Below are 26835 nucleotides of genomic sequence, written 5' to 3' on the forward strand. Positions count from 1 at the left end.
CAGCGCCGCTAGGCAGAGGATTAGCCTAGTGAGCCGCGGCGCTGGCCGATCTCACTTCTTTTTTAAGATTTATTTTATTTTTTGAAAGACAGAATTACAGAGAGACGTAGAGACACAGAGAGAGGTCTTCTATCCACTGGTTCACTCCCCAAATGGCCGCAGAGAGAGAGAGAGAGAGAGAGAGAGAGAGATCTTTCTTCCACAGGCTCACTCCCCAAATGGTTACAATGGTGGGGGCTGGCCCAGACTGAAGCCAGGAGCTTCTTCTGGGTCTCCCATGTGGGTTCAAGGGCCAAAGACTTGGGCCATCTTCTACTGCTTTCCCAGGCCATAACAAAGAGCTGGATCGGAAGAGCAGCAACCGGGACTCGAACAGGTGCCCATATGGGATGCCGGTGCTTCAAGCCAGGGCTTTAACCCACTGCGCCACAGTGTGTCGGCCCTTGAGCCATCTTCCACTGCTTTCCCAGGTGCATCAGCAGGGAACTGGATTGGAGAAAGAGTGTCTGAGACTTCAACCAGCACCCATATGGGATGCCTAGTAAAGGCCCCATAGACCTAACTCTTGAAATGATACCATAAATAGCTTTTAATTGTAAATCTGTAGTAAAGCAGTTAAATGCCCACTACTTTTATATATTTATTAGTTCGAATCAATGAGGAAGTATTTATTGAAATTATGATTGGGATGAGTTCAGAAGAAAAAATTAATGTTAGCACTGAAAAATACCTCAAAGGTTATACACGGTTATTTCAAAAAGTTCATGGAAAGGGGCTGGCACTGTGGTGTAGCAGGTAAAGCTGCCACCTGCAGTGCCAGCATCCCATATGGATGCCGGTTCAAGTCCTGGCTGCTCCACTTCCAATCCAGCTCTCTGCTGTGGCCTGGGAAAGCAGTAGAAGATGACCCAAGTCCTTGGGCCCCTGCACCCACGTGGGAGACCTGAAAGAAGTTCCTGGCTCCTGGATTGGTGCAGCTCCAGCCATTGTGACCATCTGGGGAGTGACCCAGTGGATGGAAGACCTCTCTCTCTCTCTCTCTCTCTCTCTCTCTCTGCTTCTGCCTCTCTGTAACTCTGCCTTTCAAATAAATAAATAAATATTTTAGTATATGTGCTGCTGAAGCGAGCACAATAAATAAATATTTTTTAAAAATTTCATGGAACTACAAGGTATCGTGAATTTCCACAAACTTTTTGCAGACCCCTTGGATATTGCCCTTGTTATTTTGCAGTGGGATGGACCGGAAGAAGGTAACTGGCTCTAAGCTCTTGGTCTTCACTGTATGTCCTTTGTCTTTGTACAAGGAGTAGATGATGCTCAGGGAAACTTAATTGACACAGTCACATTTTTGGAAGATTTTATATCATTAACACCTGTTCCTCTCTCTCTTTTGTCCTTTTGTATTTTTTCCAGCTAAAACAATGTGAATTTCTCATCCTAAAACAATTAAAAGTTACAAATAATTGGAGTGTGGATTTCACCGGCCTCCCTGACTTAACTGATAATATTTTATGGAAAAATATTGCTTATTATTATGAAATTGAGTGTCACAGAGGTATGTTTTAAATAGCTGTTCATTAAATAGTTTTTTAAATTCATTGTCCATGCCTGAATGAGAATTGTATCTAATAAATAATGACAGTGGGTTAGTCATGCATCAATTAGGTTGAATTACATAAAAAGTTTCTCTGAAGATATGTTTTTTTTAAAAAGATGTATTTATTTGAAAGTCAGAGTTATAGAGGGAGAGAAAGAGGGAGAGAGAGAAAGAGAACATTTTCTATCCACTGGTTCCCTGGTTCCCTCCCCAGATGCCTGCAATGGCCAGGTCTGGGCCAGGCTGAAGCCCAGAGCAAGGAGCTTCTTCTGGATCTCCCGTGTGGGTGGAAGGGGCCCAAGGACTTGGGTCATCTTATATTGCTTCTCCCAGGCCAGTATCAGGGAGCTGGATTGGCAGTGGAGCAGCTGGGGCTTGAACTGGCGCCCATATGGGATGCTGGCCAACCACCCTGAAGATATTTTCTGTGGGATGCTGGCCAACCACCCTGAAGATATTTTCTGTGGAAAGTCTGTATTATTTTCTTTCTTTCTTTCTTTCTTTCTTTCTTTCTTTCTTTCTTTCTTTCTTTCTTTCTTTCTTTCTTTTTTTTTTTTTTTTTTGACAGGCAGAGTGGATAGTGAGAGAGAGAGACAGGTCTTCCTTTGCCATTGGTTCACCCTCCAATGGCTGCCACGGCTGGCGCTGTGGCCGGCACACCGCACTAATCCGAAGGCAGGATCCAGGTGCTTCTCCTGGTCTCCCATGGGGTGCAGAGCCCAAGCACTTGGTCCATCCTCCACTGCCTTCCCTGGCCACAGGCAGAGAGCTGGCCTGGAAGAGGGGCAACCGGGAAAGAATCCGGCGCCCCGACCAGGACTAGAACCCGGTGTGCCGGCGCCACTAGGTGGAGGATTAGCCTAGTGAGCCGCGGCGCCGGCCTGGAAAGTCTGTATTTTCACAAGGTTCAGTTGAGAGGTCTTTATAAGAGTTTTTTTTTTTTTTTTTTTTAATAATTATGGGGTAATTGATTAGTTACTTGGGGAAAAAAAGGAAGATAAATGGAAAGGAACTACGGAGTTGTAATTTATTCTGTGTCTTCCATATGAGGTGCTTCAAAGTGTTCATGGATAATGGAATTAAATGCCACATCTTCTTTCTTATATGGAACGAAAAGAAAAAAGAGACTATCTGAACTTAGAATAGTGACCAGTAGTGCTTGGAGGGAATGGAGGGAGGGAATTAGAGGGAGGTTGGCTATAGGGTCTAAAACCCCACTAGACAGAAGTAACTGGTCCTAGTGTTGCACAGCACAGGGAGAGACCGTAGCCCATAATAACGCATTGCACAGTGTGGAGAGGAGCTGGAGGTGGGCATGCTGATTTCCTGATTTGATCAGCTTTCACTGTTGAAATATTGCACCATGCACCATAATGGTGTGCAAGTATTGCATGCTAATTAAAAATGCAAGAAGTAAAGTATAATAAAATAAGTTGATTTTGTATAAAAATTTCTGGAATCTCCAAAAACTTTGTGGAAAATGAGTATGAAGAACACCTTATGCATAGATTTCAATTCTTTTTTGCACCAGAATCAAATTTTAATTCCATTTTTCCATGCAGTTTTTGAAGAACCCTCCTACACCAGATATTGTGTATGTGTTGGAAAATGACAATGTAGCTTTGCTGCTGGCTGCTTCAGATAAGATGTTGTTCCCATGGAAACTGAAGTGGCGTACCAGCTTGGAGCATTTTCTGAAGGATGCTCACTCATGTGTGCATGTGAGAGCGAGAGAGAGAGAGAGAGTGTGTGTGTCTTCCATATGCTGGATCACTCTCCAAATAGCCACAATGGTTAGGGCTGGGCCCAGCCAAAGTCAGGAGCTTGGAGCTCCACCTGGATCTCCCATGCAGGTGGCAGGGGCCCAAGCACTTGGACCATCATCTGCTCCTTTCTCAGGAGTGTTAGCAGGAGGCTGGATGGGAAGCAGAGCAGCCAAATCTCCTACTAGTGCTCCAATATGGGATGCCAGTATCACAGGTGTCCAGGATGGGATGCCAGTATTACAAGTGGCAGCTTGACCCACTGTGCCACAATGCTGCTCCCTGCTTTTTTTTGTGGCAGAAAAATACAACAATAGCAGTATCAATTTTATTTTTGCTCTAGCGGTCTTCAAATATTGAGTACGTAATGAAAACATCATATTCTGTCCTGCATTAAGCATCTAACATTAGAAGCTAGTAACTATAAACTTGAATAACTCAGACACCTGTAACACATAAATTCAGACTTTGATTATGAATTGGAATCTGTTACCTTCTCCTCCCTAGGACTCGACTTGGAATTGGGTGACGCTCTGATGCACGCATATCACAAGCTGTGGAACACAACGTTAGCCTTGTCAGAGGGTGGTGACTTTGGAGACTCCATGCCCGTGAGGACAACTTCCAGACTGTTCCTTACACAGAAGGAAACATTGCCTAAAGGTGCTGGCAGTTTGCTAGAAAAGATTTGCTTGTTATTTGAAAGACAAAATGGCACAGAGAGAGAGAGAGAGGGAGAGGAGAGAGATCTTCCATCTGCTTTTTCACTTTCCAAATGGCTGCAACCACTGGGCTGGTCCAGGCTGAAGCGAGGAGTCAGAAACTCCATCCAGGTCTCCAACTGGGGTGACAGGGACCAAGCACTTGGGACATCTTCTGTTACTTTTCCAAGAGCATTAGCAGGGAGCTGGATCAGAAGTGGAGCAGCTGGAACAGCACTCATGAGATGCTGATGTTGCAAACAGCTTTAACTTGCTGCACCACAGTGCCAGCCCCAGTAGTTTTTTAAAAGTGGATCTCATTCCAGATGGAAACAGATTAGCAGTGCAATCCTTGTTTAGAAAATAGGTCTGGTCTTTATAAGTTTTGCCTTTTGGCTGGGATAGTCATACTGAATAGCTTCTACTCCTCTAGCAACTCCTTTGCCTTGCGATTGTTTTTATTTATTTTTCTAGTTGGTTTCCCAATCAACCTTGCTGGTGGTATTATCAATCTCATTTTAGAGGTAAGATCTTGGGAAGGTTGTTGTAGATCACACAGCAAATTCATGGAAGAGAGAGGATTTGAATCTGTGTCTGTCTGTCTCCGTAGTCAGGTACAGAAAACGTTGTCATAGCTTTACTACTTTTTTTTTACCAAAGGCAACTTTTTCCCTAAAGCTCTATGAAGAAGTAGCTTAAATTTAAATAGGTCTTAAGGTGTTGTGATTGACACATCAGATGAGTCCATTCATGCAGAAAAAGGTTTGGGAGTTGAATGAAATATACAAAAGTTCTTTTGAATTTTCGCTAGCCCAAGATGTGGAAATAAATTAATGCATTTTGTTGGTACCGATGTTTAAATTTAAAACATTTTTATTAAACAAATTTATTTCTCTTGGTTTGGCCTATGGAAAAATAAGCAGAGATCTTTCTGTGGTCTAGAATAAATATTTGTCTTTTCTAGGTTACATAGTGATTCTTTGACTCTTAAAATAAATTCTACCTAACTCCATTCAGATATGAGGAGCTTTCAAAAAAATTAATGGAAAATGAGTATTAGGGAAAAACTATGTGGGATTTCAAACAACTTTGCACCAAAATGAACTTATCTTTTAGTATCCTCACACTTTAAATAGTTAATGGAAAATGGAATTTTAAAACAAACTTACATTTTGCCAGATTTTGAAATCTACACCTATGAGTATTTACATTTGTGGCTTAATATGTGGAGCAGAAATGTGATTTGAACGTCTACTTTGTAGAAATTCTATTCAGTTTCTATTTATTTGGTAATGAGAGATTACTTAGATTACTTAGGCTTAGTTTTGCTATTGCAGAAATGCCTGCATCAGAATGGTGAATTTTAATTAGAGTTTAGTGTTCAAATATCAATTGTATTTCTGAATATTGCCAGGATCAAATCAAGAAATTCCCAAGCTTGGACTAATTCCTCTGAAATCCGAGGTTATAGAAGATTACGCTGGAGATATTTGGTCCGAACTACCTTTTGTAAGCAGGTATTTATCTTGCTTGTAATAGCTCTGTGGCTGTAACCAAATATCTTTTTTTTAAAACTTTTATTTAATGAATATAAATTTCCAAAGTACAGCTTATGGATTACAATGCCAAATATCTTTGAGTATGGTGGACTGCATCTATTGTATGTGGTGAAAATTCACATTGAGAGACTTTTTTTTCAACTTGATTGATTGGTATGATTTTAAAAACATTTATGTGTTTGCTTTAAATGACTCTACACCGCTTACATATCTTTACCTTTTTCTCCATAATAATGTCAGCATAATTAATAGTATAATGAAAGCAGTGGGTTGTTGAGGTGTGGCTGTAGCAAGACCATAAAAATTCAAGGCCTGATGTTGGATACATCATCTATGTGGATCTTAAAGTCAGCAAAAATGATCAGTGAGAACAAGGAGGTGACAAAGAGAATTGTTGGGTGGCTGGGTTCAGGTTCTTATCTGTAATGCAAGAAAGAATTTGATCTTTAGATGTGAGTAAAGGTTGGCAGAGGAATAAGACTGATTATCCATAAAGTGAAAGTACACATTCAACAGGAAGCGCAGGTGTACCTGAGAGTGAGCTGTACCCAGCGGGGTTTGAGTTACCTCTTTTAGATGAACTTGAGAGATGGGAAGGATAGAATATTCTTAGGAGGTGTTATGTGGGGCAGGGTTTTCCAGGGGTAGGGGGAGAGTCGATATTTGGGCACCTCCCATTTACTTGCCTTTTTAGGAAGTCTTGGAAGAGTCTGGTGTCAGGCACGTGGAGGGAGTGAAGTGTCAGCAGTGATGTCATTGTAACTGGTTGTGGGTATGGTCAGCAGTCATAGGTTCCGGGCAGTTCTGTGGTGATTGTGATTTTGGTTACGTTAGCCGCAGCACAAAAGGGGAGGGATTTGGGGAGTAGGTGAGGTCCTGGGGGAGGGGCTGGTGGCGCCTGTGACAAGGTGATTCAGCAGAGAAGGTTGTTGGAGTTTTTTTTAAATTAATTTATTTATTTGAAAGGCAGAGTTACAGAGAGGCAGAGGCAGAGGGGAAGAGAGAGAGAGAGAGAGAGAGAGGTCTTCCATCTGCTGGTTCCCTCCCCTGATGGCTGCAATGGGTGGAATTGCACCAATCTGAAGCTAGAAGCCAGGAGTTTTTTCCAGGTCTCCCATGCGGGTACAGGGACCCAAGCTCTTGGGCCATCTTCCACTGCTTTCCCAGGCCACAGCAGAGAGCTGGATCAGAAGTGGGGCAGCTGGGACTGGAACCGGCACCCTTATGGGATGCCGGTGCTGCAGATGGTGGCTTTACCTGCTATGCCACAGCGCTGGCCAGGATTATTGGAGTTAACATGAAGTAAGGTTGTTCCACACCTTTATTTGCTAGAATTGTCAGTGTCACATTGGAGGCATAGGTTTCCGTGTTGTAGAGGTGGGGACGGTGTTCTTGAGACAGCAGTTAAGTGTATTAAAGGCCCGAGAGTAAGAGGATAATTGGTTGAAAAATTAGCCAAACTGAAGAGATAACAAAGGAAGCAGAAAAAATTCCAAATGTAAATGTGTATATGGCAGACAGAATAAAGCAAATCCTGTGAAAGTAGCAAATTACTTTGCAAATGGTATGTTTTAAAATATCTATATTTATAAAAAATCAAAGTCTCTCTGTACATAACACCATGCCATAAGTCAAATCTTGGTGGTCAGAAATCTAAATGTGAAAGACAACAGTCACATTTTCAGAAGACAATACAGGAAAATATCTTTATGGTGCCAGAGTAGAGACGTCATGGCCTTCAAAGACAGTATAAAACTCCAAGTCATTAGGAAAATAAGGATACATTTGACATTATAAAAATCAATAATAACAAAACAGATTTTGGAAGTCATTTAGAAGGTATATAAGCATCACAGGGTTAGCATAAAAGATTTAGGATAAAGATGTCCTAGAACTCATGAGAAAGACAGGAATGAGACAGTAGAGAAAGAGGAATAGGGAGAAATAGGTCATTAATAGAGAAGCTAGTGGGGAATGGCCCGTAAAACTGTAAAAAGATATCTAAAGGTCCTTGTGCATCTAAGAAATGAAAATTAAAGCTACAGCGAGGCCCTATTCAACACTCTTCCTTTTGATAAAATTTATGACTAAGTAAGGCCAAAGGTCTGAGGCAGTGGGCACGCTGGTGGCAGAAACAGAACCAGTAAAAGCTACACAGGTTCAAGATGTGCTGTGTCCGCAATCTGCAGCTTCCCTGGAGAAACTCTGATGTTTGAGTGAGGTGAGTTTGCATCAGTGTCACTGCAGGATTGTTTATATAGATGCAAGCCATCTGTAGGACAAGGAAAAGAATATTGTGGAACAGAATATAAACTAAAAAATATTTGTTGAGAGGCGGACACAGACACACAGAGAAAGAAACAGAGAGAGACTCTCTCTCTCTCTCTCACACACACACACACACACACACACAGCTCTCCTCTATTGATTCACTCCCCAGATGCCTGCAATAACTGGGTTTGGACTGGGCTGCTGCCCACCCAGTGTCTGCATTTACAGGAAGCCAGAGTCAGGAGCTGGAGCCAGGAATCGAATCCGGGGATTTCCAATGTGGGTGTTTTAACCGCTGGGCTAAATGCCTGCCCCAGTAGTGGGATATTCTTACAATGCAGTACTCCACAGTAAAAATAAATAACTGCATACACATACATATACACACAGCCATGCACACATCCACACGGGTGAATTTCCAAACCACACTGCTTATGTAGCTAAGTAAGTTAGAGAATGTTGTGACTCTCATATCATTTATGGGCACGCTACTTTTTTTTTTTTTTTTTTTTTTTTTTTGACAGGCAGAGTGGATAGTGAGAGAGACAGAGAGAAAGGTCTTTTCTTCCTTTTGCCATTGGTTCACCCTCCAATGGCTGCCATGGCTGGCGCGCTGCGGCCAGCGCACCGCGCTGATCCAAAGGCAGGAGCCAGGTGCTTCTCCTGGTCTCCCATGGGGTGCAGGGCCCAAGCACTTGGGCCATCCTCCACTGCCTTCCCGGGCCACAGCAGAGAGCTGGCCTGGAAGAGGGGCAACCGGGAAAGAACCCAGCGCCCTGACCGGACTGGAACCTGGTGTGCTGGCGCCGCTAGGTGGAGGATTAGCCTATTGAGCTGCGGCGCCGGCCAGGGGCACACTACTTGTAATGTATGCACATTTATATCGTGCATGGGCATGATATACATATAAGGAAGAAGCTGCTTCTTAGAAGAGAGAATGAGGGGTAGTCTTTGATGCAGCAGCTTAACTCACCACTTGGGATGCCTGCAATCAGAGTGCCTGGTTCAAGGGTCGGCCACTCCACTTCCAATCCTGCTTCCTGCTAATGTGCATCCTGGGAGACCGCAGATGATGGTTAAGGTCCATGAGTCCCTGCCACCCACTTGAGAGACCTGGATGGAGTTCTGGCTCCTTGCTTTGGCCTGGCCCAGCCCTGGCTGTGTGGGCATTTGAGGAGAAAACCAGTGGATAGAAGATTGTTTTCTATCTCTGTCTCTTGTCTCTGTCTCTCGCTCTCTGATTCTTTCAAGGCAAAAAAAAAAAAAAAGACATAAACATAAAAAAAGAGAAGAATGGAATTTCTGAGAAATATATACGGGGCTTCAAATATATCTACAGTGGTTTATTTTTTCTTTCTTCATTTGACAGATAGGGTTAGACAATGAGAGAGAGAGACAGAGAGAAAGGTCTTCCTTCCGTTGTTTCTCTCCCCAAATGGCCGCTATGGCCAGAGCTGTGCCCGATCTGAAGCCAGGAGCCAGGTGCTTCCTCCTGGTCTCCCACGCGGGTGCAGGGGCCCAAACACTTGGGCCATCCTCCACTGCCTTCCTGCGCCACAGCAGAGAGCTGGACTGGAAGAGGAGCAACTGAGACTAGAACCTGGCGCCCATATTGGATGCCGGTGCCACAGGCGGAGGATTAACCAAGTGAGCCACAGCACCAACCCTTATTTTTTTTAAAATCAATGAAATCTGAAACAAACCTGGAAAAAAATTATCAGTTATCAAAATGAGTTGCCATCTCCTTGGTCAACCAATCTCATGACTTGAGGATGAACTGTCGCAAGTATCAAATTCTTAACTCCAGCTACCAGATAAGAATTGGCTGAAAATTCTGTGACTCATGTATTTTTTTTTTAAGATTTATTTATTTATTTGAATGGCAGAATTACAGAGAGGCAGAGGCAGAGAGAGAGAGAGAGAGAGAGGTCTTCCATCCACTGGTTCACTCCCTAGATGGCTGCAAATGGCCAGAGCTGGGCTGATCTGACGCCAGGAGCCAGAAGCTTCTTCCGGGTCTCCCATGCAGGTGCAGGGGCCCAAGCACTTGGGCCATCTTCCACTGCTTTCCCGGGCCACAGCAGAGAGATGGGTCGGAAGTGGAGCAGCTGGGTCTTGAACCGGCGCCATTATGGGATGCTGGCCCTGCAGGCGGCGGCTTTACCCGCTGCCCCACGGCACTGACCCCGTGACTCGTATCTTGAATCTGCTCTCAGTTGCTGTCTCCTGTGCCCTGTAAACTCACTGTGTGCAATGCCAGCGCCCACTGACCTCACAGGCACCTAGAGGTCCCTCCGTGCGTCTCTATCATTCTCTCTTCTCTCTCCATGTTTTTCTCATCATCCTTGGCGATGTCCTTGACTTCCCTTTCTGTTTCTCATCTAATCTGGCAGCGAAATCTGTTCCTGCAAGATGCTTCCAGAGCCTGGCCTTCCTTGCTCACCCTGTAGCTGTGAGATCGGCCCCCCATCACCCCAAGTGATCTCTTCACAGTGGTGTCCAAACATGCACTGCGGGGAGAGATCAGTTTGTTTCTCCCTGCTCAAACCTGCTAAGGAGCCTGACTCCCTCAGATGGAAAGGACTCCAGGATCTGCTGCTCTGTCCTCTGTCTTACTCTCCCTGCCCCCTTAACCTCATTTGAGCCTAATCTGTCCCCCTCTGAGTACTCCTCCAGGCTGGCCTCCCGGCTGTTCCTTGTACACATTTGCTCTCCCAGCTCACAGCCTTTCTATTTTTTTTTAAGATTTATTTTATTTATATGAAAGACAGAGTCACAGAGAGGTAGAGCCAGAGAGAAAGAGAGGGAGGGAGGGAGGGAGGGAGAGAGAGAGAGAGAGGCCCTCCATCTGATGGTTCACCTCCAAAGGACTGCAACAGCCAGAGCTGAGCTGATGTGGAGGCAGGAGCCAGGAGCCTCCCACGGGTCTCCCACGCAGGCACGGGGGCCCAAGCACCCGGGCCATCCTCCACTGCTCTCCCAGGCCACAGCAGAGAGCTGGATCGGAAGTGGAGCAGCCAGGACTTGGACCGGCCCCCATATGGGATGCTGGCACTGCGCCACTGCGTTGGCCCCCTCACAGCCTTTCTGCCTGTGTTTCTGTTGGTTGGCAATGTTCTGAGCCAGACAACTTTGTACCCTCTGCTCCCATAGCTTCTCAGCCAGGCATTCTTCACCACTCTGCTTAAAGTGGCACCTTCTCCTCCTCCTCCTCTGTCTCTCTGTGTGATTTTTAATCTGTATCATGCACCATCTACCATAGTGTGTATTTTACCTTTGCATTTCTTTATTGTCTGTCAGTCTCTGAATACATGAACTCTGTACAGGGCTCATGTCTGGCCTAGTGTTTAACATGCTCCTGTGCTTCTAGGAGCACCTAGATTCACTTCCTGGCTCTGTTCCCGATTCTGGTGCCATGTTTCCGTGCACCCTGAAAGACAGCAGTGATGGTTCAGGTAGTTGAATTCCTGATACCCATGTGGGAGGCTGGATTAAATTCCTGGCTCCCAGCTTTAGCCCGGGCCAGCCCCAGCCAGTAGGGAGTAACCAGTGGTGGGCACATTGTCTGTCTGTCTCTCTGCCTTTCAAATAAAATAAATAAATAAACACTCATTGAAGAGATTTTTATTCTATTTTGTACGTCGATATGTTCTTAGCATCCATAAGAGTTTCTGGCATATAATTAGGACTTAATGGATGTCTTATGAATGAATGCATGGTAGATTCATGGTTATCATTTATTCTCTAATATTTTCTCTATGTTTGAAATATTACACAAATACACATACATACACACAAATAAAAACGCTGCTTTTTTAAAAAAGATTTATTTATTTATTTGAAAGTTAGAGAGGGAGACACACACACACAGAGAGAGAGAAAGAGAGAGAGAAAGAGAGAGAGAGAGATCTTCCTTCTGCTAATTCACCCCCCAAATGCCTGCAACACCAGGGGTTGGCCAGGTGGAAGCAAGGCGTTTGGAATCCAATCCAGGTCTCCCATAAGTATACTTGACCCATCATCAGCTGCCTTCCATTGTGGGTTAGCAGGAAATTGCAATCAGAATGGGAGCTGGGACACAAACCGAGGTGCCTGGGTATGGGATACAAGCATCTCAAGTGGGGTCTTAGTTGAACACTGACCTACACATGTGTTTTCTAAATTATACTCCCTCCCTCCCACCGCAGTGATGACCCAGCTATCACCTGTCTTTCTAAGAAGAGAGAGTTTGATGAGCTCAAACATTGGCATTCCTCTCGACCTCTAAGTGATGATTTTGAAAGGACAAGAAACAGCGATAGTGGTGAGTATAATTCATACTAGGGAATGTTTCCAGCAGTTTCCTTGTTTAAACAAGCATCATGTGTAGAAGGGAAAAATTACTCATCTGGGGATAGTGACGTCTCACTTACAGTCTCCTCTCTCTCTACCACTGTATGCACTTCCAGTGGCTTGCAGATACAGAAATGGGCAAAAGCTAGTTTCTGTAGGATGAAAAATTCTCATAAATCCATTGAGGGGAAAAAAGTCATTGTGTGCAGCCAAGTCATTGTGTCTAGCTTTCTAATTTTCTTAGATTGTTACAATAGTTACTTTATATGTTATTGTTGAAATTCCTTTTGTTCTTTGCTGGTTTGCATAAAAATCCCCACTGTATTGTTTCACAGGACCTGGTGTTTATATTAATCAGGTACATAGTGTTGTAATTGCCAAAATTAATAATTGTATTTATTACTTGTTATAAAACATGGGTTCATAACTGTATTCATTAATAAAAAATATTTAAATCACCAAAGAATTATTTTGGGTGGTAAGACACCATGAACCAATATAGTTTGTAAACTTGTCTTCTTGGATTTCAAACTGGTGAGGAAAATGGATAGAGGTGTGTATACACAGATACATACAGAGAAAAAGACCAATGACGCATAAGTATGATTCCTCAGGGCGTGGACACTAGCGGCCTGACTGGTGCTGCCAATCTCTGGATGTATTCAGTGTCTGAATTCAGGCGTGCCCTGTCCCTGTCCTTGGCTCTGTGCTGGGCTCTGGACTTGGTCTTGTAGCACTCCTAGGGCAGAGGGAGAGGCGGGATGAGAGCAGCCATGAGAGAGGTCCTTACTGAAAATTCTAGGGAGTGGTACATTTGGGAGCAAAAGGCAGGGAGGGAGGTGTCCAGGTGTCCGTCGGGAGGACTGGGGGCGACTCTAGCCACACCCGAACCATGAGGAGAGTCCTGCCGGAAGTGGAACAGGCTGTGACCGGAAGTGAGGCGGGCTGTGACCGGAAGTGGGAAGGGCTGGTGACCGAAGCAGCCCGAGAGCCCCAGTGACGTCAGACAAGTCGGTGAGGCGCTAGCGGTTTCGTCTTTCCCAGAACCAAAGAGCAAGGGGAGGCTGCTTAAACGTCTGCCCGGATGAGCCCGGCGCTCAGGTACATGTTTAAGGGGAAGGATTTTTGCTTCCACCTTCGTCGTGCGCTCCGTGGCTGGGTGGCCCGCTGGGGCCTTGAGCAGCTGGAACTGCGTTCCTGGCTTCTGGCATCTTCCATTCAGTTCTCGTAGAGTGGTCTCAGGAACGGCCTCAGAGCAGTCGGGGAGTTAGAGGGAGAACGGAGCTGTGGTTTGAACCGGACGTGCCCGCTTAATGCAGTGATGATGCTGAGGGCGTGGGGCTGCCTTCCGACGGTGGTTCTCAGCGGGGTTGGTTGCTGGGGCCCGGTTGGACCCCCGTTGCTCTGTAGCTTCCTGGCTCAGCTGCCCTGCAACCCTCCTCCACCTGAGCTCCGTTCCCTGCCTGGACCCTCAGCACGGCCTGAACCATGGGGCTGCCCAATGTGGGCGTGATGCAGAGTAATCCTTTTTTCTTCCTGAAGTTAGTTTTCTTTTTAAAGATTTACTTATGTATTTGAAAGGCAGAGTTGGAGCGAGGAGAGGCAGAGAGAGAGAGAGAGAGAGAGAGAGAGGTCTTCCGTCCGCTGGTTCACTCCCCAGGTGACTGCAGTGGCTGGAGCTGCACGGATCCGAAGCCGGGAGCCAGGAGCTTCTTGCAGGGCTCCCACGTGGGTGCAGGGGCCCCCTGAAGTTAGTTTTCTCAGGTATTTTGTTCTAATGATAAAAAGCTGGCGAAAACACCTGCTCAGGCCTCTGAATTTCTTCAGGACGTGGTATATGTAGTAGGTGTGGATGGGTGAGTTGCTGACACTCACCCTGAGGCCATGGGTGTTGCCAGCGACAAACGCCTTTGAGTTCAGCGCTGCCGCAGGCTTAGAGTGGTCTGGGAACTGGTGACATCTTGTTTCCAGAGTCCATTCTCTCCTAGAGCAAGAATCTGGCTGAGTGGTTGTAGCCAAATGTTTCTGGCCAAATTTGGGTATAGTTTTCAGAAACTCTGTTTCCGAGTTCATGCAGTGCTCATGTGCTTCGTTTTTGATCCTGTGTCCAGAGACAGCAACCATGTCCAAGAGCAGGTGTTTTCTTTTGTGGCTTTGATGCGCTGTAGGATAAGCAGGTCATATCTCACCCTCGACTTACTCTATGGGATGCACCCATAATGCTTAGTAGTTGTAATAAAATGAATAAGTAAATAACTGATGTGATTTTTAAAAAGATGTGTTTTATTTATTTGAAAGCAGAGTTACTGGGGGGGGGGGGGATCTTCCATCTGCTGTTTTTTTCTGCGAATGGCCACAACGGCTGGGCTGGGGCAGGCCAAAGCCAGGAGCCTGCAACTCCACCAGGATCTCCCTCATGGGTGGCAGGGGCCCAAGTACTTGGACTGTCTTCAGCTGCCTTCCCAGGTGTATTAGCAGGAAGCGGGATCAGAAGTGGAACTGCCAGGACTTGTACTGGTGCTCATATGGGATGCTGGTGTTGCAAGCAGTGGATTAACTAACTCTGAGTCACAATGCCAGCCCCAAGAACAGATGTTAATTTGGATCATCTCATGATATTTAAATATGGTTCAATAATTTTACATTTCCACATCTCAATCTCTGTAATAGTAATAGCCTCTAATTAGAATATTATGAATTTCTCAGGGGATTTGTCAAAGCCTTTCTCATGAATGCTCTAGGAATGCAACTTTTATATATCAACAGTAGAGTCATGATATTTTAATAACTTTATTTCCCTCAGCTAAATCCAAAGATGCCAAAGAAAGAAGAGATACACAGAAACTGTATCATTTTTATCATGTGTTTGGAAGGTCTTTGGTAGGAAGTAACAGATCAATAAGGATTACAAAAGTGGGCTCGCTGCCATCTCCAGCAAATTCTTCTGGGCAGAAGAAAAGACAGCATCAGGTGCGTTCTTGGGCTAGCGGAGCTCATTGCTGTGGGGGCTTGAGATTCTACTCCCACCCTGTGAGACCTGCATTAACTTTACTCTGCATGGCAACACTGGTAATCTCATGTTATTGGAGAAAAAAAATTATTTTGTTTAAAAAAATACTCCCAAGTACTAACCATGAATTATAACAGATAAAGGACCTTATTCTCCTTTTAGAACACTGGGAAAATGAAGGGAGGTGTAACGAAGAAAACAAAATCCTAATGGGACCGGCACAGAATTGAGCACTGGGAATGCTTTGGTGAATTCCCTCAGTCACGCTTCTCTCCAGTGTTATTAAACATCTTTTGCAACATAATTTTGTGGATGGATACTCCTCCATAATATGGCAATGTCGTGGTTTGTTTAGTTATTTCTTTGTTGGAATATAGAAAAACAAGTAAGGAAAAGAAAAGAAAAATCCACATTCTCACGTCCCACAAGTAACTGTATGACTATTTTGGCATACACCTGTGCAGTCCTATATTGTCTGTTGTTTTTTCTATATGTATTCCACATCTACTAATAGTATAGCTGACTTCTTTCTGTATCATTAAATATACAATAAATTCACAATAGTATGTTATTTCCCAAATTTTAAGCAACTTTAATAGAAAAATCCAGCACACACACACACACAGCTAATTCAGGCTATTCAGAAAGGTACTTAAAGTGTGAAAAATAACTAACATTTTACCTTCTTCAAAGACCTGGTCCTATTAACTTTGGTGAACATCCTTCCAAATACTTACAGTCTATGCACACTTACTAACACGCACAGTTTTACAGTTTACATATGGCTTTATACTTTTTTTTTTCCCATTAAACAGTGTGCTTTCTAAAACTTTTTATTGCAATGAGTGAACAATAAACTTTCCCTTTTAATATTTGCATAATATTCCATGTTTATTTTTCTTTGTTTCCTTTTTAATCTTTAATATGTGTGCATTATTTTACTGTTATAACCCTGGTGCTCTTTTCTGTTTAACCACAGAGATACCCAGTATCATTCTGTGAGTGTGCCTGCTTTTTTGTTTAACATCATCTCAACAAGAGATTTTGATTGCAAATTCAAATACCAGTGATATGAGTATTAGTCTATTTGTGTTTCTTCCCCTGTGACTTTCTGTTTTATCTCCTTTACTATTTGCCATTGTTATTATTATTTTGCTTATTGACTGCTAAACCCTATGATGAGGGAACTTCAGAAAGTCCGTGGGAGAGTGGGCCTTTGGCACAGTACTAAAGTTGCTGCTTGGGATGCCTGCATCCCGTGTTGGAGTGCTTGGTTCAAGTTCTGGCTGCTCTGCTCCTCATCCAGCTTCCTGATAGCGCACACCCTGGAAAGCAGCAGAGGATGACTCAAACACTGGGGTCCATGCCACTCAAATAGAAGACCCCAGCCCAGCCCAGCCCAGCCCAGCCCTGACTATTGTGGGCATTTGGGGAGTGGACCAGCAGATGGGAGATCTCTTTTCATCTTTCTATCTTTCTGCCTTTCAAATAAAGTTTGAATTAATAGATATTGAAAAGTTTATGTTCAAATAAAATTAGATAACTTTATTTCAGTGCAAAAATTTTGAAATCCAAGCATTTTTAAAAAAATAATATACATTTTGGTGCATTTCTGAAGCCCCCTCTGTATTTGCTTAAAAAATTTTTCTTAGTGCTCATTTTTGGTGCTTTAGGAAGTGCAGTCGTCGGGCTGTTATCCTGTAGACCGTACTCTGCAAGCATACTTTCTCCTCTTGCGTAGGGTGTGCACTCCCCTGAGGAGCTGGTGTCATTTGCTAGTGCTCAGATATTCTTAGATGGCCTGTATTTCCATACTGGGGGTGGAAGGCTGGGCTAAGTAAAGATGTGCCCGGAGAACTGGACAAGAGAGTTAGCCAGAGAATGGCCATGGTGGCATTTTCCATTGCAAGCAGTATTCCAGCTATTGCAATTTTAGGTCTGATTTTTATCTATTCATAACTGCTTTCATCATATCCTGTTCTCTTGGCTACCACTGCACAAGAGTTGTATTTGATTTCTATACAGTGCAATGTGTCACACCCCAGGGAGTTTTTGTAATTTTACCAGTTGGTCTGGTCATATAAAAGATACTTATCCTAATTGGACCTTTGCTGGGTGTTTCTTGGACTCAGCACAGATCTGGACTGCCTAAACACTGGCTTTCAGTATAATGGACTAAGGGGTTAGCAGCTGAGAAGATAGAGAAAAGGAATAGCCAATTACCATCTTTGTGTATAAAAAAAGATATTTACATTTAATTCTTTGTAACACCAAAGGTCCAATTTGATGTCCTTAAGTGCTCTGAATGCTAAACTAATAGTCCGAGATATTAAATATTTCCTTCCAAATATAAAAAGTATTAATCTGGAAACAATTGCTTTTATGTTTATTTAATTTTATTTCTATTTTTTAGAAGAAAAATGCAGAAAAACTTATTGAAGAAAATCAAAAGAGACAACTAGCTAAACTAGAGAAAAAGGAGGAAGAGAGATGGAATAATTTGTCTCTCTCTATTGAAAAAGAAATTAAAGAGAATCTTCACTCTGGAATCAAAAGACTAGAAGATTTTCTCCAGATATGTGCTGTTAAATCTGTAAAATTTATTGCAGAAATGGTTGGATTGGATGCCTGTTTCAAATTATGGAAAGAATGCTGTCTAAAACCAGGTATATAAGGACATCAATTCTAGAAGTTTCTTGAAATCAGAGATTAATAAGGACAGCAAAAGAGCTGGCATTGATTCTTCTGTGATTATGGAACTCTTGTGAAGTCTTAGAAGGATTTCCTCTTGTTGGATCCACAGTTGTTTGTGTGTGAAAGGCATTGGTGGAAAGAGTCAATTCAAAAGTCAATGCAGCAGACAGTTCTTCATAGCCAGCTATTGGCCAAATACCACACACACACACACACACACACACACACAAAATTGTTAAATTCTCACAATTCTTTGGGATAGGCTTCCTATCTTGATATAATACGTAAAGCCCTAGGAGAACCAATTATGTGCCTGAATGTCAGTGACACAGCGACATTTTTAATGAAAAGTTTACTTCAATCTATATGCACAAATTGAATAAGTAATAAATTGGGATATAATCACAGTGTCATGGCTGAAGGCCCAAGAATGAGCAATTTTGATTGGAGATAAGATAAAAAATATTTATCTCTTAATTGTGGTCACAGAAAAGTAATTATTAGAAGAGTAATAAAAGAGTATAGAATGGTCATGTTCTTAGGAAATTATTGTATCATTTTATGTAGATTATTTTGTTTAATCTTGATAATAGCCATGTGAGGTGAGCCCTGTGGTTAATATCTCCATTATACAGAGAAAGAAAACAAGGCTGAGAGAAGTAATTTGCCATGTTTCTATGTCAGAAAAGGCACGTTAAGTTTGCATTTAAGGTATGTGATGAATTTTGTGAATATGTGCCCTGTAGTTTTTGTCAAAGCAGGCTTCCTGTTTTTCGCTTGCTAAGTCTAGCAGCACTTTTAGAATCTAGGAGCCCACACTTTTAATTGTCATGCAGAACTGGGAGTTGTGAGTTCTTTGATTATTGTGAGTGGTTCATGTGAATATGCTTTCTTTAAAATCTTAAAATTAAGTCAGCGCTGGGGTAGAGTGTGGGTTGTTATCACTCTCTTGCTTCACTTAGGTCGTGCAATTATTTTACTTCAACAGAAGCAGAATCCAAAGATATAAATGTGGTAATTCAGATGATGAAGAGAATTCACATACTGCACGAGAAGTACTCAGAATTGTTACAGAATACACACAGGCAAAAATTAGCCAAATATCTAAAATATATCGGGTTTGACAACTTGGCACACACGTTACGTCCTCAGGTAAATGCCACGGAAGATACTACTTGACATTTGTGTGAGTGTGTGTGTGTGTATGTGTGTGTCTGTGAAATATTTTATGGGATATATTGAGAATCAATACCTGTCACCAGAACTGTATATTCTGAATATATTGAGAATCAGTATACATTAGATTAAGCTAATAGTTCACAGTTAACCATGCATTATACTGTATAGACACAGGTCTAATGTTTATGACTGTGTATTTTTCTAGGATTCATAGTTATCCACACAGCCGACTTCCCATCTTACCCAGGATGCCAGGGCTATACGTGTCAGGTCCCTAGTTACCTCTGTTACTAGTTCCAACAGATTCTGTTGAGTACAGAGAACTACATTTGCTGCGGAGTTTTGCGGCAGCTGTTTTCGGTAGTTCATCCCCTCAGCTCATAGCCGGGCTGCTGCTTTTCCCTGTGCCTGTGCCAGATGAATGCAACGCTGTGGCGAGTCTTCACTGGAGACCATCTAGTATTGTGTAGCCTTTCTTCCACTCTTCTCCCTACCCAGGAAGCCACTAAGACATGTCCTTATTTCTCTCCTTTTTTTAAATTTTAATGTATACAAATTTTGTGTATTTCATATATACGGATTAGGAACATGGTGATACTATACCCTCCTTCCCACCCATGCTCCAACTGTTCTTCCTCCTCCCTCTCCTGTTCCCACTCTCAACTTTTACAATGATATATTTTCAGTTTACTTGAAACTCCTAAGATTAACCCTGCTACACTAAATAGTTCAACAAATAGTATGAAAGAAAAAAAAAAAAAAACCACCGTCCCTTAACAGTAGAGACAAGGGCTATAAACAGTCATCAAATCTCAAAATGTCAATTTAATTCTAATACATTACATTTTAAGTACTCTGTTAGTTACTACAGATCAGGAAAAACATATGGTATCTGTCTTTTTGGGACTGGCTTACTTCACCAAGTATAATGGTTTCCAGTTGCATCCATTTTGTTGCAAAAGTCAAGATTTCATTTTTTTTTAATCACTGAGTGGTACTCCATAGTGTATATAAACCATAATTTCTTTATCTAGTCATCAGTTGTTGGACATCTGGGTTGATTCTGTATCTTGGCTATTGTGAATTGAGCTGCAAAGAACTGGGGTTACAGATAACTCTTACACATATGTCATTGTCTGAATTTTTTTGTTTGTATTTTATTCATATGTTCATTGTTTCAAAACTTTGTGTGCAAATTTCATAGGAGTGGAACACTTTTTGGTCATGGTTCTTGTCATGCCTTATCTTTAGTTAACTTTTAGAAGAGAATAAATCTTCCATACACTGATTCACTCCCATAATGGTTGTAATAGCTAGGCCTGGGCTAAGGTGAAGCCAGGAGCCAGGAACTCTATTCTGGTTTCCAATGTGGATCACAGATCCCTAAATACTTAGATCATCTTATGCTGCTTTCCCAGGTGCATTAGCAGAGAGATGGGACTGGAATATGGATGTTGACCTTGCAGGTGGAAGATTAACCCCTTGAGCCACAATGCTGGCCCCAGAGAAAAATTGTAGGTCAAAATATCTCTTCAAGGGTCCAGTGCTGTGGTATAGAGGGTTAAGCCACCACCTGCAGTGCCAGCATCCCATACGGGTGCTGGTTCAAGACCTGGCTGCTCCACTTCCAATCCAGCTCTCTGCTATGGCCTGGGAAAGCAATGGAAGATGGCCCAAGCTCCTGGGTCCTGGCTTCAGATAAGCATAGCTCTAGCCAGGGTGCCCAGTTGGGGAGTGAACCAGCGGATGGAACACCTCTCTCTCTCTCTCTACTTCTGCCTTTCTCTCTCTGTAAGTCTGCCTTTCAACTAAATAAATTTTTTAAAAAAATCTTCAAGTAATGCCTTTAAAATAGTGTATTTAGAAATTATGAAGACATGCTTGGGGTACTGCATGGTCTTAGAGTGGAGATATTTCTGTAAGTAGAGAAATATAAGGGATGTGGGGAGAGATACCAGCTCAGGGTGAGAAGCCAAAAAGAGGAGATATAGGTAGCTCTCCACTTCCTGTGCCAAATCTCCCCATTTTAGGCTTTCTGACTTTCCTTAGGCTTCACTGGGACCCCCGTCTTTGCTAGGTTAGCCTTGCTGGGAATCTCAGCAGGGCCTGTGGCCCCTTCCTTGGTGTATCTCGCTCTGCTCATCTCAGGAATACTTTCAACCAGTCTTTGGTGATTCTGTAGATTCACTAAGAGTCTGAGGTCAGGTTTCCTATCACGCAAACATGGAAGGAGCCCTACATCTCTGTTCCCCAAGTGCCACAGACAAAATTTAACTATCCCATCTAATAAGCCTTCTATCAGGAAGACTGACATATTTAAGAAGGCCTTTGAAGCCATGAGGATAGAGAAACTAATTTCATTGGAAAGAATTATCTTAATGCAGGATGTGAACATCAAGAGTGGAAATTATGAGTCTTCACACAAATCCCTTCCTTTGGTTGTTCTATGCCTACCTTATGTTGCACAGGTTTAGGGTTTGTCTGAAGGGAGGAGAGCTGTTCCTCACTCCTTTAAGAGACTTGGAGACCTATAAGCTCTAGGAAAGCAACTCTCTCTCTAAAAAAATAAAACAAGAAAACCTTGATGGTGATGATCAGAACGGGAATCTAGCTATTTCCAACAGCTGTAGATTTGAAATAGGATATTTGCTTAAACATTGCATGACCAAAACTGCTATTACTTTTTAATTTCTTAAATGAGAAAGTAAATAAATTTTAAAAAGCTTGTTTTTAAACATTTTCCATTAATATTTTTGGCAATTTTTAAATGAAGTCTTCTCTGCTCCAAGCCATCATTGTGTCCAAACATGTCTTGGTGTTGATTGACAGTGAGAACACTTTGGCACAGAAGTTTATGTTTTCCATGCATGGCTAATATGATCATAATCCAGTTTTGTCAGAACTCTGAGAATGGAGGCTCAGCCAAGCACGTGAATTTCCTGTGATGTTGAGGCCCTGTAGTAAGAGCTGTTGACCCATTGGGTGGAATTCTCTGAGTAAAATAGTTTGACTTGTAAGATGATAGGTATTTGTTATATAGATCTTTACAGAGATATTTATTTTTACCAAAGATGCCTTTTTAAGGTCAGAAAAAATTTCCTTAAAGGAAATACAGTTTTAGTGTGTATATGTGTGTGTGTGTGAGTGTGTGTGTAATAATTGTGGAACAGTTATCAAAGATTTTACTAATTTGTAACAAAAGATCAATTTCATATTGTCTTTTACTTATATGCCATGGAAAATGATCTTGCCATAAAAATGATATTTAAAAAATTATACTGAATATAGCCTCAATGTTCCCTGTGCTATTGTAATGATATATTAAGTTGAGTGGCACTTTTACCCTCTGGTAACTCCAAAATTGGGTTATCCAGTTTTAAGAGTTGCAGCTTATTGAAAGAACATGAAAAAATAATCTCACTGAGGCAAAGCAAACTACAACAGGATTGGGAATAATTCCTGCATGCCCAGGTTAGGAATTGTAAAGTCGTACAGAGGTCTAATGCACCATACTTATTTTAGGGGAAGGAGTCAGGTGCTGGGAAGGATATTTCTAAATACTCAGTTCACATGGGAGCCGCTCGGTTTCAGTTAACGCACATGGGCCCTTACTTGTTCCGAGAAGAAAGAAGTGATCCAGATCCCCGGGTGCATCATTTTATACCGGACACGTGGCAGGTATTTCTCTAAAAGATCTGTCGTATGGAAAGGCAAAGACGCTTCGGTGAAACTGTGTGTTCAGACCTCATTGTGTGCGACAAATTTTGAAAATGCCTGTTGTTCTAGAAAGCGACTTAATGACAAGAAAAGTAAATCATGTCTTGGCCCAAGAGATAAAGCAATGCAGTGACGAGTCAGCTGAGTGACAGATACACTGGTTCTCTTAAATGGAGTGTGGGAAGCAATGCATTGAGAAGCAGCAGTTTGACCTGGTTGTGAAGCCATTGGTCAGGACGCCGCGTCCCAAACCATAGTGCTTGGGTGTCACATGCAGCTCCTGACTCCAGCTCTTGCTAATGCACACTAGGAGGCAGCAGTGAAAGCTCAAGTGATTGGGATCCTGCCATTCCCAGGGGAGACCTGGATTGAGTTCCCAGTTTCTAGGCATTTGGGGAGTGAACCAGCAGATGGGACCTGTCTTTGTCTATCTGTGTCTTTGCCCCTCAAATAAAAACAAAAGCAAAAACAAAACAAACAAGAACCCAACTATACACTCCAATTCTGTGCAGCCACTTAATTCACATAACAAAATAGGTGCCTGATGTATATTTGGCAAAATATACTGTTTTTTTTTTTTTTAAAGTAGTGTTGCTTTTGGGTTGTCCAATTGTTCAACCACAGTCACTCATAATACATCATGATGTGTCACGGATCCTATTATGTATTTGCATACATTTTTTGAAAAACTTCTTTTCTACACCTTAATCATTCAGTGACCATAATTAATGAAACATGGAAATGAAAAGAGCAACAGGTTTTGGTAATTCCGTCTCAGCATGAGGTTTCCCTAATCTGAACTAAAAAGAACTCCAAGAGCCAGGCTACAGACCCGTGGCACTGTCCTCTGCTGTATTAGAGGGTTTTTAAATCTAAGTTTAAGTAAGGACTTTCCTGTCTCCAGTGATTTGGGTTATTTGCACATAGCTGGAAGTGGTGATTCCTGCCATCTTGAGCACTAGCAGGTCTCAGAACTGTAAACACTAGTCTAAGAGCTAGTTGAAGCTAACTTAAAAATGACAGTAAAGATGCATTTTCCAATGAAAGGTGATTTTTTTTCCCTCAGAGGGAACTCCTGGATGTCGTAGATAACAATGAGTCGGCTGTGATTGTTGCTCCAACCTCATCAGGGAAAACCTACGCCTCCTACTACTGCATGGGGAAAGTCCTGCGGGAGAGCGATGACGGAGTGGCCGTGTACGTTGCGCCCACAAAGGTATCGTGCCCTGTGACCCTGCGCTGTTCTAGGGGTGTTCCTCTGCCATAGCCGTGTGTCCCACCTGGTAGTGCCCAGCCTCCAGTGTCACACAGTCGTGGGCTTGGTGCTCATGTGCTGTGTGACCTTGGCCAGTTTCCTGGCATGTTTTCCACCTGCAAGGAGACACGGCACCGCTTACTTTATGCTGTTGTTCCGAGCGTGACCTGAGACGAGGCACACCAGGCATCCAGTGTACTGTCTGGGCATGAATAATGATGGGTAAATGTGCCATTCACAAGCATTTGTTTATTAGTGTTCTCTCATAAATCTCCCTAGGGCCAGCACTTGTGAAAAGACAGGGCTGGACACTTCTGAGAGTCTTGCCAATGGGAATGATTTGGTGTTGGTGCCAGGCTTGTGTACTTAAGAGAGGACAGACAAGTTCAAGAGAGAGAGAGAGAGAGAGGCGCTTCTCCCCTCAGTTTTACCAGCTCTGGGGTTGGGCAGGTGCCTGATGGAAGAGCCTTGGATTCTTACAGGGGCCATGGGTTTCTTCCTTTGCAGCAACCTGGGTGAAGTAGAGTTAAAGGGCACTTGCGAAATAAATATTCTTTTTCTCTCAAAAGGGGTTTTGGGATACACTCCTTCCTCTCACTTTCCCTAGCAAAATACTTAATTCCCAGGCTTACAGCTGCACTGCGAGGAGCCAGTGTGGGGAGGGGCCCTGCGTCCCACGAGCCACATCCTTCACTGATGAGGACGCGGGAGCTTAGCTTCAGTGCTGTGCCCATTACTGTTCAGCGTTGTAAAATACAGGCGCCATCTAATATTACCTGTATCAGCACATATTACACTGACGGGACGAGGAACCACTGTTTGTGTTTTTGTTGCTGGCCATCCCATCAACAGGCACTGCATTGTATTATATAACATTTAGAAAACTTAAATGGAATTGGTGGAAGGATTTGCTGTGAGGTATTGCCTTATTAGGGCAGAATTGTTACCAGTTCGGTACTGCATTGTTGCGTATCAGTGGTTCCAGACGTGGGTTTGCTTGAACCAGTTTTTTTGCAGCATTGTTGATAGTTTACTGAGTAGCCGCTCACTCTGTCTTTTGTGACTGCAGGCTCTGGTTAACCAGGTGGTGGGAACTGTCTACAATTTGTTTACTAAAGCACTGCCGAAAGGCTCAGTGGTGTGTGGAGTTTTCACAAGGGATTACCGCCACGACACCTTGAACTGTCAGGTACGTCACAGCTGTCCGCGTGATGAGTCGTAGTGTGAATGTGGCACTCTGGGAGACACGTAGGGTTTTAATGGGGTAACATGAAACCCACAGCTACCCTGATAGATGTATTTATATTGGGCTAGATGGTTTGTATAATTTTTCTTATCTAAGAATTTGATTACTGATGATATTTTAATTCTATATTAATTATTAAATGTTTACATTACATAAATGTTACGTAAAGAGAATGCATTACTTTTCTGAAATTTTAGCCTGAGGAAGCAACTTCCTCTTTAGTAGAGATGGTTTCAGGACATGGTGACTTTTGTATTCCCAGAATACTGTGCCAGAGAATATTTCTTTTTTTTAAAAAAGATTTATTTATTTATTTGAAAGAGTTCTACAGAGAGAGGAGAGGCAGAGAGAGAGAGAGGTCTGCCATCTGCTGGTTCGCTCCCCAACTGACCATAATGGCTGGAGCTGTGGTGATCCGAAGCCAGGAGCCAGGAGCTTCTTCCTGGTCTCCCACATGGGTACAGGGGCCCAAGCACTTGGGCCATCCTCTACTGCTTCCCCAAGCCATAGCAGAGAGCTGAATCAGAAGTGGAGCAGCCGAGACTAGAACTGGTGCCCATATGGGATGCTGGCACTGCAGGCAGCGGCTTTACCTGCTACATCACAGCACCAGCCCCAAGAGAATGTTTCTTAATGAAACAAACTTAACTGCTTTTGAGTGTATCAGTGGCAGCATATGTGGGGATCAGTTGTACATATTCATTTTACTTTCACATTAATGAAATATTTTTTTGAACATGGAAATGTCAAGATGGATATAGTGTGTCATAAAATTTCTTATTAATGTTTGGAAATTAAAACAGCTTTTTTTTTAAAAAAAACAGATATTAGTAACAGTGCCTCAGTGTTTGGAATTACTCTTGCTATCACCTCATTATCAGAAATGGACAGAAAGAATGCGCTATGTCATATTTGATGAGGTATGTGCTTTTTATTCCTTTTATCTCAACAGAATATTTTATGTCAACCAAGACCACATGTACCATATGTACTTTAATAAAGATGGCATTCATATGGTTAGTTACTAAAATAAATATAAGTTGTTTATAGAAGGGTTTACCAATAAGTTCTGGGAGAGTTGTTTCCTGTTAACACTGCTTTTGCTGTATCCCACAAATTTTGGTATGTTGTATTGTTGTCTTCATTTGTTTCCAGAAATTTTCTGATTTCTCTTTTGATTTCTTCTATGACCCACTGTGCATTCAGGAACATGTTGTTCATTCTCCATGTGTTTTCATATAATGTAGAGATTCTTGAGTTGTTGATTTTCAGTTTCCTTGCATTGTGGTCCGAGAAGATGCATGGCATGATTTGATTTGCTTGAATTTGCTTAGACTTGCTTTATGGCCTAGTATGTGGTCAATCCTATAGAAAGTTCCATGTACCAAGTAGAATAAGATGTACCCTGTGGCTGTAGGGTGGAAGGCTCTATAGATAGCTAATAGGCTAATAGGTCTATTTTGTCTATGGTATTGATTAACTCTGTTATTTCTTTTTTGATATTCTGC

The 26835-nt window shown here is 42.7% G+C and overlaps 1 long non-coding RNA gene across 1 annotated transcript in view; it reads left to right on the forward strand.

Moving 5' to 3' along the window:
* The window catches only part of LOC103346715 (probable ATP-dependent RNA helicase DDX60), a 100140-nt gene that overhangs the window by 28861 nt on the left and 44444 nt on the right, over window positions 1-26835 (forward strand). Inside the window, exons 10-20 of the long non-coding RNA XR_011378534.1 lie at window positions 1417-1558; window positions 3871-4026; window positions 5479-5581; window positions 12082-12197; window positions 15030-15196; window positions 17650-17902; window positions 18919-19082; window positions 22632-22787; window positions 23893-24042; window positions 25151-25270; window positions 26152-26247. This is a non-coding gene — a long non-coding RNA (probable ATP-dependent RNA helicase DDX60). The remainder of the gene's footprint in view (window positions 1-1416; window positions 1559-3870; window positions 4027-5478; window positions 5582-12081; window positions 12198-15029; window positions 15197-17649; window positions 17903-18918; window positions 19083-22631; window positions 22788-23892; window positions 24043-25150; window positions 25271-26151; window positions 26248-26835) is intronic.

The sequence above is a fragment of the Oryctolagus cuniculus genome, chromosome 8 (assembly GCF_964237555.1).
Source record: "Oryctolagus cuniculus chromosome 8, mOryCun1.1, whole genome shotgun sequence".
NCBI lineage: Eukaryota > Metazoa > Chordata > Mammalia > Lagomorpha > Leporidae > Oryctolagus > Oryctolagus cuniculus.